A 15,020-nucleotide genomic window follows, 5' to 3' on the forward strand; every position below is an offset into this window, starting at 1 on the left:
TTTTAAAATATGATTTCATAATTAAAATATTTAAAATTTATAATTAAAAATATTATATCATATATATATTGTATTAAAAAATACGACATATTGGTATTATTTTATGTTGTATTATACACATTTTTTTAATTTCTTTTTTAACAAAAAAATTAAATTTTTGCAATCAATTTTTTTATGCAAAATTAGTAAATATAAAAAAAATAAAAAATAAAAAAATTGAAAGAAAAGGAAGAGAATAGACCAAACAGGGCCTATGTGTAGCAGGAAAATCGAACGTGCATGAGTCATTTTCCATTGAGATTTATGCAATACAAAAACTTTTCGTCTCTTAATGCATGGAATAGACCAAGGAGAGGCAGGCATTCTGATTTCAACGAAAGCCCCTGTTTATGTCCAGCCATTCAAGGGATAAAATATCTGGTCCACTTCAGCAAAACGAAAACGGTTGAATCAGCGGGCCACCTGGATCCCAATTCATCATCGTCAGCCTTTTCGAGTTTTTTTAATGTCCCTGTCACCAAAATTTTCAGATCCCACTCCTCTTTCCGTCTCCTAGAAAGTTTCGGCAGATTCACTTCACCAGATCCTTGACTCAATCGGCCGCTTATGTCGTAAGATAACACTGATTTCTCAAATCTTCTTCAGATCCTTTACTCTGAATGCACCGTATGTTTGATCATTATTTTAATGCTTTTAGTGTTGCCTTTTCTTTGCTTTTGGATTGCCCTGATTTTGATCTGTCGGTAACATTCTTTTTTTATTATTACCTTTTTTTTTTTTGTCAGCCATTGTATTGTTTTTTTCTACTCAAGATTTCAGATTTGTGGCTATTAGATCTTAGCATGAATAAGACTACCTTATTGTGCTTTTTCAACATGAATTTCTCTTCTTAAGTCTGAAAATGAGGGATCTATTGGGTTAAAAGTTATGGGTCTATGTTGGAAGTTGAAGTTGAGAGCTATGTCTGCCAAATTATTTAGGAAGTTCCTGCTTACATTAGTATGAGTTTGTGGCTATCAGATTTTAGTTACCAGTATGACATAAAATTGATGGTTGGTTTAATGGAGTCTTGTGGAATTGTTTAAGAAGTTTGTGCTTACATAAGTATGAGGTTGTAGCTGTTAAATTTTAACTATCTTGATGGGGGTATAGTCCTATCTTGTGTAAAGGCCATGAACTGGTTTACTGGCTAGAAGCATGTGCTTATGTAAGCCAGAATTCTAGTTTAGGTGGGAAATCATTCTTATATGCTCTGCTTGCTTCCTTTCCACAATAGTTCTATCTTCTTTTACCGTGCAGTTTGTCACATGAAAATAAAAAGACCTATTAAATTTCATTTGCCTTAAATTTTCTTTCCTCACATTAGTTTTTCAGGAAGAATTTCCAGTGGGACAGGGCATGTGCATCTTTTATACAAAAGTCATGAAATTGAGAAAGAAAAAAGGGGTGACGGGTAATTTGAATGTGGTGCTCATAAAAATCAAACCCTTCTGTTAATCCATTTGTTTGTATGGTGTATGCATTTAGAAGTACTTTTAAGATGTAAGAAAAACTAAGGAACTAATTATTATTAGTTTATAACAAATCTTCCTCGTAATTTTGTCAGGATCCGCGATCATTAATTGATTGCTCTTTTTAGTTTGGTTTCATTAGAAAATGTTATTCTCAAGGAATGCTGGTATCAAATTATGTGGCTTGGGCAGTTTTAAAATTAATGAAAGACTAAAGGTTATGTTGTTTGGAGATGAAAGGAAAAAACGAAGAATCTTGTCATTCAACATGGACTGAGGGGTGTCAATTCATAGTGTATGGTGTGCTCTTTTTTTCCTAGAAAAGAGCAATACTATATTGTTGAATTTCGGTACCCAAATCTATACAGATTAACCTCCCAAATCTTCTTTTCTCTAATTTAAAAACAAAGTGATCATTATTATCTTATTAATTTTAAACATGTCCTTGCCACATTATTGTATATGATTCTTGGGGGCTTACGCAAAAGGGGATAGAAGTTTCACAAGTGCGTGAAAAGCATAGTTCAATAATTTCTCTTCCTTTATGATTGATATTTCCTTTCTGCTTCAGAAAATAGAAAAGTGACATTTAACACGCCTATCTAAATGATCATGCACTGTTGTTTCTTCTTCTTCTTCTTATTGTCTTTTCTTTTGGCATTTTTGGCCATGGTGCCTAAAGTTTTCATAAAAGTCTCAAATCAGCAAGATTTTCAATTTATTTGATTGATATAGTGTTGGCTGTTAGTCATAAAAGTTTGGTTGAGGACAGGCAAGAGTCAAGACTGATACCTTCTGCAAACTCATCAACATTTAAAACTATGTGTGATATTTTTGTTGGGCTTATAAAACTAGAGCATCTTGTAGGAATGTGTTCTTGGTATTTTAAAATATTCACTTTTTGACCTGAAATTCTGAACAGTGAAAACTAAGAGGTAACCTGGTTTTGGTTAGTGATCGCCTGAAATATACTGTTCTATGAATAATGATCAGAAATATATCCATACAAATAACAGATATGCTGAAAATTTGTAAGCATTTGGGAGGTTTTCACATGCTGATGTTGCTGAAAGGGCCTTGTTTTTTGGTCAAATCTTAAGCTAAATTCAAGATACCAGGAAGTTCACTTGGATTGGTTAATAGATTTTGCCTTATGAAGTGGTATCAAGATCCTTTCAATTGTTCAACTTCTTCTTTCCTTTTGTTCTTTTTAACTTCATTCTGTGGGTGGATTCTCTAATTCCTGCATTTATTTCCACTGGATCCTACCCACTTTGTATACATGATTGGGTGGTCTCTCCACTCAAAATTTAGCATGACTGGAACCATCAAACAAGACATCCTTTTATAAAACTAAAACCATGCTGAAAATTTTGAACTTGCCACTAGTACATTGGTAAACAGGACCTATTGAACTCCACACCATAAATTGTAGACGAGCAGTTGTCCTTTTCTATTCACAGGTGATAGAAGCTTTTAAGAATGGGGTTGGAGTAACATGCTCAGAAGATGAACTAGTAAATTGAAACCAGAGTTATTTAACTTTTGGTAATTTATTCTTGTTATACATAAGAAAAGGATGGACTCATTAAGTTTGTACACTTGCTTAAACAAAGTGGATATGTTGGACTCAGACTAGTAGTTGGGAGGACAGGGTTTTCTTTTTCTTTCATATATGCATGTAGGTAGATCCAAACACTAATGTTTCGTTTTTTAAGATTTGACACATTGTAAAAGATTATCATTTGATGGTAGACAGTTATGGTTACCACTGCCCTTAACTTTAAGAGGGTGTTTTTGGATATCATCTTATAACAATGCATCTTTAATGTGTCTTGGGCAACATGGGCTTTTCTGACTAGAAGACAAAAAAAAAAAAAAAAGGCAACTTAGGCTTTTTCCACCATTGTTATGAATTTTGTGACTTATGATGGTTTTGTCCTATCAGAACAACCCCCTTGATCTTAAATCTTTTTTCTTGACAACTCTTAAGAGCCATTTTTTATTTTTTATTTAAAAATAGATAATTAAATACTCATAATAATTAATATATTAAGATTTCAAAAAAAAATTTAGAAATAATAAATAAAATCTTTTTTTTCAAAATGTACTTAACATTCATATATTGCTTTCTTTTTTTTCAAGTTGCAACTATTATATTAATTTATTTTTTAATAATTTAATGTTTTATTATTATTTTTTTATTTTGAAATTTTTATTTTTGATATTTAATTAAATAATAATTGTATAAGACATATTTTATATATATATTTTTTTTATTAATTTAACTAGCTTATTATTATTTTTTATTTTTTATTTTGTAGTTTATATTAATTTATTGTTCAATAATTATTATTTTTATTTTGAAATTTTTTTTTTAAGATTTAATTAACTAACAATTGTATAAGACATATACAAATTTTTGTAGTTATATTTTTTATTTTCTCTGTTTGTTTTCCATACCAAATTACTAAAAAACTTATTTATACACATATAAAAATGTCAAATATAATTTTTTTTTTATATGTTTAAACATATACAAGATAATTATACTAAATGTGTAAAACATTTTTATATTTTTTGTTAACATCCATAAAAACTCGCAAATATATTCACAATAGCGAGATTTGTATAACCTACTACAAAAATACAAATCCCTTATACATTTTAACCCCTTTGGAGCCATTATGAGCCCCATCTGCCCCAAATGTAATCGTCCTTTTAATACTTTTAGTATGGATTTCCTTTATTTCCAGCATGGTGACATTACCCATGTTATTTTACTTCAAGAAGTGCACCGTTCATCCTTTCTTATATTTCAAATCAAAGAATTTGATAAAGAAAATCTTGGAAGGAGAGAAAATGAGGGAAAATTTTCAGATTTGAGAGGAAAGAGAAAAAGTAGAATAGCAGTAATTAACAGGATCCATCATGAGTTTTGCTGACTTTTGTCAGATACAAGGAGAGATTCTTTGCTTAAAATTTGAGCTGCTGCTACAACGTCTCCAAACGTACTGTTTTAGCATCTCAACGGCTCATATTCAAAATGCGGTGGTTAAATTTGAAGGGGAGAAAAAGATAGAGCACTATGAGTCATGTGACTGACCAAAAAGAGGCATAGGATGCTCAAATAAAGGCTGGAAGACCTAACAATGTCGTGGCCCGTGGGAGCCACCACGCATGCTAATCAGAGGATAAGAACCGAAAGGCTTTTTAAGTCAAGAGTCAGAGATGCCCTTGTAGCCCTCTATTTAAACGAGAAGCAAGATGAGCCCCCCTCATCTAGGGTTTCAAGGGCGGCAGCCGTGTAGGAGAAAGTAAAGGGAGAGTGAGAGAATGGGGAGCGTCTGGATTGGGGGCCGATGGAAAGGGTCCCTAAACATTTGAAGATGTGTGAAGATACCTTTCCCAGACCCCCAATACCAAAGGCTTCCCACCTTCCCATCCCTTCCTTCTCTCTGCATCTCTGGATCCACGCTTCTTATCCGGTACTATGATATCTCGCATCTCTATTTCCAACCCTTTCTTCTTTTTTAATCTCTAGATTGAATCTTTCATTATTCTTGTTTGAGGTCATGTTTGATTTGATGGCTTGGTATAATTTCTGATGTTATATGATATCACAAGATATTTTCTTCAATAAGATATAAGATATAAGATATAAATTAAGGGTCTCCAACGCGTCGGGCCGGGCTGGCCTGGAGGAGTAAGGCCCATGGCCCAGCCTGGGGCGGGCCATTGAGCCCGTTGACCAGTCAACGGGCTGGTCGGGTCGGGCCCTTGGTAAATCTAAGGCTCGTGGGCCCTCAAGCTGGGCAGGCTTGGCGGGGCGGGTCTACGGGCTTGGGTAAAAATTAAAATGTCTTTTGAGTTTTAAATAGAGGGGGATTCAAGAAGAGTTAGCCACCTCTTTTGTATAACTATTTTGCTTATATATATATATTAAAAATGTTGTATGTTTTTTGAAAAAAAATAAAAGTGAGTTGACTGTTTAACGGTTCTTATGATCGTTGAACAGACCATATGACCGTTGAAGGATTCGAACTCCTTCCCTTATGGATTTCAAGGAGAGCCAGCCACCAATTGAGTGGCATGTTCAACGGTCATGTGACTGTTCAAGAAGTCCTATTCAAATCAGTCAACTCATTTTTATTTTTTTTCAAAAATCATACAACATTTTTAATATATATATAACTAATGCAAAATAATTACACAAAAGAGGGTCAGCTCAATTGGTGGTTGGCTCTCCTTGAAATCTATAAGGGAAGGGGTTCGAATCGTCCTCCCTTTAAAACTCAAAAGGCATTTTAATTTTTACCCAAGCCCGTAGGCCCACTCAGCTTGAGGGCCCACAGGCCTTAGATTTACCAAGGGCCCAGCCCGTTGACTGGTCAACGGGCTCAGTGGCCCGCCCCCAGCTAGGCCATGGGCCTTATTCCTCCGGCCCGTTGGAGACCCTTAGTTGGCCCATCCAAAAAAATTTGTAGTGTAATGAGACTAGGGGACATTAGTTTTAAGGAATATCCAGAAAATATCACAAAATTGCCCTCTTATCATATCAAAATGGGTATTATTACTAGTTTTGGAATAAATTACATTATATTATCAAAAGAAAATAGATAGAAAAAAAAAGTAGAAAATAAGTAATAGATTTAAATTCATTAAATTGTTTTTATATTTTACTTTAAAATTATTTTATTAGTTTTAATTTTTTTATATAAAGATTAAATAATTTAAAAAAAAACATAAATTTTTAATTATATTTGGTCTTTAACTTATAGAACAATCAAATGGAAGAAAATTATTTTTCTTACCACTTTTCGAAAACCAAGTGAATGCAAGGTAAAAGGTGGAGTTTTGGGCTAGGAAAAAAATTCATTTTAATCATTTTTTCAATCTTATATTCAAAATAATCCTTTTGTTGCCACATAAAAACCACGTTATTAGTTTTCTTTTTAAAAAAGTTTAAATTGAAGTCTCATTTGACAAATAAGGCTTCTTTATACCCATGGTAAAATATGAAATCGTATTTATTAAACAAGGCTTCAGTTCAAAAGCGAAGCCTCATTTGTTAAATGAGGTTTTGAAAGAAAAAAAGAAGTGATAATTTAAAATTTTATAATAATAATAATAATAATAACAACAACAACAACATGGTTTGATAATAAAAATGTCATTTTGAATATAAGTTTGATGGCTAAAATATATTTTTTTATTTTTTTATAGTAGGCTATTTTGGCCCAAAGGTCTAAAAAGGTGGGTGTATAACTTTTTACTTGTTTCTAAAATACAGAATATACAAGGAAAAATGAATGAATGGTAGCTCCACTTAACATACTTTAAGGACCGAACTTTTAAGAGGACAACTTCAGCCATTTAGTCCTCGTTATCTTATTACTCTACACGGTGGTGGTAGTTATTCTAAACGAGAATGGACGCTATCAATGACTCGACTAAGGCGGTAGCTCTGCTCCATATGCTCGAGGAATTCATGCTTGAACTCCTCGAAATATCCATCGCTAATGCCATTAAGGTTTTGGCCAAGATTTACATTTGGCACTGGTGGCTCTCGCTCATGCGATGACGCTTGAAGTTGTTCTCATCTCGTTATTGCTTCTGGCTCATGTGGAAGTACCATCTTGATTTTTGTAAACCCTTGACCTAGATATGATTCACCATTGATTTCAGTGTCAAAAACATTTTCTTCCCAAATTCCCCCGGACTAGAACTATAGAAAAACCCTAGGTTGGAGAGGTTGCCCAATAAGAGATCTTTTATAAAAATTGTTATAAAAATATGAAAAGTGAGAGACAAAAATACCCTTTATCATTCACGCATCTTTATTTACATCATTTTCTTGATTTCTATCATTTGTTTTTTATATCAAACCGATGGAAATATTGTTTACACATAAATAAATGTCAAATATTATTATTATAATTATAATTATCATTTTTTCACATTTTCGCATATGGGCAAGACACTTATATTAAATGTATAAGACATTTATGCTAAGTTTACAAGACTTGTATAAGTCTATATATTATGAACGTGTTTAGGTGTTTTTATTTTTGCCTGTTTTTTTTATATATTTGGAAACCTTGTTTACAAGTACACATAAATGTGAAATACAATATTTTTATATTTTCATATATGTACAAGACACTTGTATTAATTGTATAAGATATTTGTATTAGTTGTACTAGGCTTGTATAAAAATATGAAATGCCTTGTACATTTAATATAATTGTCCAAACATATGGAAAAAAAAATTATATTTGACATTTACTTATGTATATAAATAAATTTTCTAATAATTTGGTATGGAAAACAAACAAAGAAAATGAAAGTCTAAAGTGCTACAATAAAAAACCATTTTTATTGTTCACTTTTACTATTCACTATTCATCCACGGATTCACTATTCATTCATAGAAAGTTACTATTTACAACCAAAGTAAAAAAACATACAGTACTTTGTCTATTGCTTTGTACAATTTAAAATTCATTTTTCAGTTATTTAATGAGGTTAACTCCTCAATTGTAAGCACGCTAAAATTTACACTTAAATTTTTTCATAGCTTTCCTTCCATCATAAGTTTTTTCTTATTTTCTCTCTCTTTCATCATGTAAGCCTTCAAGTCAAAATTTTCTTCAAAACTTTCTTTGTCCTTCCATTGTAAGATATTATGTTTCCTTGTTTCTCCTTATTATAAGTATATTTTTCAAGTTATGTAAAATAAAGTTTGGTATTTCTTTTCTTTAAATTTCTTTATTAAATATCTTTGTGTATTTTCGATTTTTCTTATTTGATTTTAAGTTTTGGCATAATTTATATGCAATGAAAACATAAATTATGTCAAAACTCAAAATCAAATAAGAGAAATTGGAAATACACAAACATATTTAATAAAGAAATTTAAAGAAAAGGAACACCAAACTTTATTTTACATAACTTGAAAAACATATTTATAATAAGGAAAAATAGGGAAATGAAATATCTTACATGAAGGGCAAGGAAATCTTTGAAGAAAGTTTTGGCTTGAAGGCTTACATGATGAAAGAGAAGAAGGAGCTTAAGATGGAAGGAAAGCTTATGGAAAAATTTAAGTGTAAATTTTAGCGTGCTTACAACTAAAGAGCTGACCTCATTAAATAGCTGAAAAATGAATCTTAAACAGTACAAAGCAGTAGACAAAGTATTGTATGCTTTTTGACTTTGGTTGTGAATAGTAACTTCCCGTGAATGAATAGTGAATCTGTGGATGAATAGTGAACAGTAAAAATGACTTTTTATTGTAGCACTTTAGACTTTTCAGTAGGGAATCTTACTTTCGACTGAGTAATGATGGTTGAAAGGTTGTTTTTTGAAGTGTAGTCTCACATGTTGGTAGACAAAAATGCATTCGGTGCTGAAACGGCTTAAAGCTTTGTCGGTGGAGTCATGAGGAGGCTTAAAGAAGAACATAATCTCTACAATGCTCTTCAAGTAACTTGACATCTTCAGTTGCAGACTTGGTTGGTAGAGGATCAATTCTCTTGCTGTAGAAAATTTGGTGAAAATGATTTGCAACAATGAGATAACCCATGTTCTTTGGATATGCTTCAAAATCTCTACTGATAATCCTAGCTCTCCAATGTCTGATCTAATTAATTGGGGGCTCAACACAAATATCACTAAATTCCAGAGGGCAAGACAACAGTGTTGGTCTTCTATTTTGATAGTGAAAAGAAATATTATGTTGTGCAGGTAGAAGACTGCCATCACATACCCATTCAGGCACCTTGCTGATGATGATGGCATCAGCAAATTTCTTGTTCATCTTAAAACCTTGAACTAGTCCCAATGCCATTTTTCTTCCAAAATTAGCTGCTTGATTTGGATCTGAGCAAACGATTTGATGAACTAAACCATAGTCTAGGAGTAATTCTGGAGTTAGGATTAATTCTTCATTCTTAAAAGAGAGGTTGATTGGTTGATAATATTGCAAGTTAAGGCAAACCCGATTGATTGTAAAATTCCTATTGCACTTGCATAAAATTTGCTTAATGCCTTGCTGGTAAAGAAGAGGATCTTTGACAGTTCTACAGAATTTAGAATCATCAAATTCCTTATTCTTGACTAATTTTAAACCTAGGACCCGAAGACCAAGGGTGGCTGAAAGATAAATGTGAAGATCTTAGAGATATGCTGAAATAAAGACTTGTTTTTCTTCACCTAAAGCTTTGGCCTTTTCAAAGATCAAGAAATGAACATCTTGCTTAAGAGAATACATCATCTCTTTCTTATGAAAATACATTCTTAATTTAAAATTGTTCCACTCTTCCTCACTTAATTTTACTTCATCCACCAGTGGGGTGGATTGCTTATTCTCACCATTTTCCAGTGGGGAAAATGGGGCTTAAACCTTAAGCCTGCTGACCTTTGAGAAAGTCAACTAATTCTAGTTTCCTTTCCAAAGTCCTGCACCTTTCCTACAAATCACAAAGACTTTTGAGATAATCATATAAGGGGTTAGTATCCTTAGAGAGTGGAATTGTGAGGAAGGAATCCTCCACAGAAGGTAGAGAACATGAACTTGCTCCTTTAACCCTGATAGGGGATGAGGAATGCTTAGGAGTTTCTGAAGAAATAGGATCTTTGGAAAAGCTGCAGGAACCCGCAACTTCAAAATGTTCATAGTATAGTGGCATAAATTTCTCATAAAAAGCTGAATGGGATTTCTTAGAGTATGAAGATTTCTTAATGGGTTTAAGAGGTTGTTTTTCTTTTTTGAGGGCCATGGTCTTGTGAATCCTGTAAAAATTCACGAGTTAAGAAATCAGGGATAGAGTTATTTTCTCCTTTAATATTCTCAATTTGAAAATCAAAATTACTTAAAATAGCTTGTCATCTAGCAAAAATATGCTTAGAAGTTATATTCTTAACATCCTTTTGTAAAACTGATTTTGCATATTTGCAATCAACTCTTAATAAAAACTCTTGATTCAAAATATCATTTTGTAATTTTGAAATGCATAAAACAATGCTTAAAATCTCTTTTTTAATGGTGTTGTAGTTGAGTTTGGCATTATTCCAGGCTCCTAAAGTATATCTAACTAACTTCTCTTGGTTACCATCTTTTTGCTTAAGAATCCCACCATAACCTATGTCTAAGGTGTTAGTCTCGACAATCTTAAAGGCTTCTGGATTAGCTAAGGCTAAACATGGTAGAGTCTTGACTCTGGATTTGACGGTTTTAACAATCTTGGTGTGTTCCTCATTCCAAGGTACTGGATTCTTCTTAAGTCTTTGTCTTAAAGGGGCACAAAGCTGGCTCAAATGCTTTCGATCTTGAAACAACTTAAAGCTTTGTCAGTGGAGAATATTCTTATCGGTGGAGTCATGAAGAGGCTTAAGGAAGAACATAATCCCTACGATGCTCTTCAAGTAACTTGACATCTTCAGTTGCAGACTTAGTTGGTAGATGATCAATTCTTTTACTGTAGGAAATTTGGTGAAAAGGATCTGCAGCAATGAGATAACCCATGTTCTTTGGATATGCTTTATTCTCTTCACCGAAAGCATTTTTTGTCTACCAGCATGTGAGACTACAGTTAATGAAATCTTTAACCAGCTTTCTGATTTCATCATTGTCTACATTGACGATGTTTTGATATACTCTATCTCTGTTGAGCAACATTGGAAGCACCTCAACAAGTTTGTTCAGATTGTTAAAAGTAATGGTTTAAGCTTGTCAGGCACTAAGATTAACCTATTTCAAACTAAGATTAGATTCTTAAATCATCATATCTACTAAGGAACCATTACCCCAATTCACTTTTAGATAAGGAAATTTTATTTGAATTTGCCAATCCACCTGATGAGAGGAGTATAAACACTTCAAAGGATTAGGTGATTCAAGCTAAGGAAAACCAAGTTAATCTATTAAAACAGGAGATTAATCTTGTAAAAATTGAAGAACAATTAAAAGTTAAGAAAACTCAAGACATGATAGAAAAATTTAAGGATAAGATTATTGGAAAATTTTGCTCTAACATTCCTAATGCGTTTTGACACAAGAAACAACATGAGGTTGAGTTACCTTATGAGCCAGACTTTAGTAAGAAGAATATTCCCACCAAAGCCAAACCTATCCAGATGAATAAGGAATTGTTAAGCTATTGTAAAAATGAGATCCAAGATCTTCTTGACAAGAAGTTGATAAGGAAGTCTAAGTCCCTTTGGAGTTGTTTACCCTTCTATGTTCAGAAACAAGTTGAATTAGAAAGAGGAACATCTAGACTAGTCATCAACTATAAGCCTCTTAATAATGCATTAAGATGGATTAGGTATCTTATTCCAAATAAGAAATACCTCATTCAAAGGTTAGTTAAGTCTAAAGTTTTTTCTAAGTTTGATATGAAATCAAGATTTTGGCAGATCCAGATTGCAGAAAATGACAAGTATAAGACAACCCTTGTGGTACCCTTTGGACATTATGAATGGAACATAATGTCCTTTGGTCTTAAGAATGCACCCTCATAATTTCAGAATATGATGAATGAAATCTTTAAGCAGTTTTCTGATTTCATCATTATCTTCATTGTTGATGTTTTGATGTACTTTATTGTCAAAGTGGTCAAGTCTAGAGTCATGACCCTACCATGTTTAGCTAATCCATATATATATATATATATATATATATATATATATATATATATATATATTCATAATTTAGAAATTTGTACATGTCATACAAAGTTGTTTTTTAATTAAATTTCAAAAAATAAAAAATAAAAAATAAAAAAAATAATCAAAGGTTAAATTAATGAAAAATAAATTAAGATAAGCATGTGCTATTATTTAATTGATTCAAAAAATTCAAAATCTCAAAATAAATAATAATAATAATTAAATATTAAATTAATATAAACATGTCTTATACAATTGTTATTTAATTAAATTTTAAAAATAAAAAATTATAAAAAAAAATATTTAGCAAGTTAAATTAATGAAAAAGAAATTAATAGAAATTGTTATTTAATTAAATTTAAAAAATTACAAAATAAAAAAATTATAATTGAACATTAAATTAATACAAAATAAATTAAGATAATAGTTGCAACTTGAAAAAAAAACTATAAATATTATATAGATTTTGAAAATATATATTTTATTTATTATTATTATTTTTCTTAAAATTTTAATATACTAATTATCATGAGTATTTAATTGTCCCTTTTAAAAAAGCATGTGTAATTATCCCCTTTTACAAAAAAAAAAAAAGTTTTTAAGGATATTTTGGGCATTTATGGTTGATAACTAGGCTCAGATCCTCCACAACAATTTTATTACTTCTTCTAACTTTTCACACTAATTCTAGGAAGTGGAAACCCTTTACAACAATTTTCAAGTCTAGCAACCCCTTAAGCATAATTCTCCCATTTTTTGTAATTATTTATCTCAATTTTTGTATTCCAATATATTTTAATATGCTATCTATTCATTTCTTATTATCATAATTAAAAATAAATTTTATTAATTACGGTTAATTAATTAAATAAATAAATAAATTTTAAAATAAAATAATGAATAAATAATTTTTAAAATCTTAAATTTTTGTACTAAAAATCCTTATTTTTATGGGTATTTGCAAATTACCTTTGAGACTATATTTGGTTAAAAAAATACTAGGGAAAGGAAAAAAATCTTGTGAAAATAATTTTCCAACATGGTATTTGGAAAAAAAAAATATAGAGGAATATTCTACTACTTTTTTTAAAAAAAGTAACTCATTTTTTATATAAAAGTTTTTTTCTCTTTTAATATTTACATGTTGGTTTTAAAATAAAATGTTATTTTTATAAACAAACAATGATGATATTTTTGTTCAATGATATAAAAAATGGATTCAAATGCTATTTTAATCGAATAACCCTAAAAAATAATGAGGAAAATAGAAGAGAAAGGGAAGGGAAATACGGAGGAAATTTGATCCGGCTGACGTGTTCACCGAGTCATCTATTCACCTAACTTCCTCTTCATCGGTTGCTATGGCTTCTTAAAGTCGTCGACCCTTTCAACAGTCACCACCATCACTCCAAACACCTTCCAGTGCCTTCAACAACTTACCCTCTTCGGGCACACAAGTTCTCATGGATGAAATGCATTCTTCAAATCCAGTGAATGTGTTCGAATCCATGTCTTCATATTAGCTATGAATTAAACTTCTCTCTCTTAACCTCACACCTTAATGTTTTGAACCCTATTTTTTTTTCTTCTTCTCATTTTTGGAAATCTAGACACTTGGATTTTGTACATATAGAAAATTTGATGCGACTCCTTGTAATTGGATTTCGATGTTTCTCTTGTGTTTGCATTTTTTAATTCTCTGTGCTTCCATTCGATTTTGAAAACTAAAATTTTAATTTTTCGTTTGCTACTACACAATTTTGAGGAATTGGCTCTAAGAAAATTTAACACGTCAATGACTATTATGGTATTGGTTTGGGTTTGTCCAAATCTTTATTGATATGAAATCTCATCTTGAAAATATAGGAAGCTACCAAAGCCTGTGAAGTTTAGCAATGGGTTTGGTGGGTGGTTGTTGTTTTTCCAGTGGGTTGGAGGAGAAACAAAAGAACTTGAATTCTTTGGATCTCCTCTTGATTGCTGAGACTGGGAAATGGGTGTTGTAGCAGAGAAATGAAGTTTCATCTCTCTTCTTGCTTTGGTTTCCAAGAAATGAAGAATTCATTTTAACTAAGCCAAAATAGTGTCATAGGCTCAATTGAATACTGGGTTTGTGTTTTCAGGTCCAAAATGATGAAAAATCTAGGATTAATTAATATGGTATTGGTGGTTTTTTTTATCATGACTTCAAGACCTTTACACCCTGATCTTTTTGTCTTATAATATTGTGTAACTTTGTTCAAACCGGTGATCTAAACGTAGCTAGTTTACACATACCATCCCCATAACTACCCTGTTATTAGTTAGCTAATAGCTCTGTATCATACAAATAAACAAATGGGAAACAGGACAACTATTTGAAACTGAAGAGAAATAGCATCAGGATATGTTGTAGTCATGGGAAAACTTCCTGTAGTATTAAAATTGTGGGACTTGTTATGAGTGTGTGCTAGAATTTCCCTGCAGTCTCCTATGGATTTCTATTAACTTCTGCCTCAATTTTCAATGGCTTTTAATCTGCCTTTTCCTTTCCAGAACTCAGGCCTGTGAAAGAACAGCAGAATAAAAGTTAGGGGGGTTACAGCAACAGAATAGAATAAGTTAAGAGGGAAAGAGGATTCATAACTGGTCAACCATAAAAATTTCAAAGAGTACCAAAAAACTTAACATACGGAATGAAGGAAATGACCACTGGCAGATTCCTGGCAACTCCACATGAATGTCCGATAATCATGCGTACGAATTCACAAAGGGTGTACACTTTTGTAGAGTTACATTTCTGTAACCTAGAAAACACAACATGGTTTTCAAGCTAGTTACCCTGACTGCAGAATG

At 31.6% G+C, this 15,020-nt stretch overlaps 1 long non-coding RNA gene and 1 other non-coding gene across 2 annotated transcripts; both read left to right on the plus strand.

Annotated features, from left to right (window-relative positions):
- The first annotated feature begins 316 nt into the window (after positions 1 to 316).
- LOC104881622 (uncharacterized) lies at positions 317 to 9,226 on the plus strand. The gene is made up of 3 exons (XR_009467643.1): positions 317 to 611; positions 4,467 to 4,999; positions 8,889 to 9,226. It is a non-coding gene; the product is annotated as an uncharacterized LOC104881622 (long non-coding RNA).
- Positions 4,817 to 4,975, plus strand: MIR3632 (microRNA MIR3632). Its single transcript, NR_127884.1, has one exon. It is a non-coding gene; the product is annotated as a microRNA MIR3632 (primary transcript).
- Positions 9,227 to 15,020: the final 5,794 nt, after the last annotated feature.

Source organism: Vitis vinifera, chromosome 14 (genome assembly GCF_030704535.1).
Source record: "Vitis vinifera cultivar Pinot Noir 40024 chromosome 14, ASM3070453v1".
In the NCBI taxonomy this organism is placed as follows: domain Eukaryota; kingdom Viridiplantae; phylum Streptophyta; class Magnoliopsida; order Vitales; family Vitaceae; genus Vitis; species Vitis vinifera.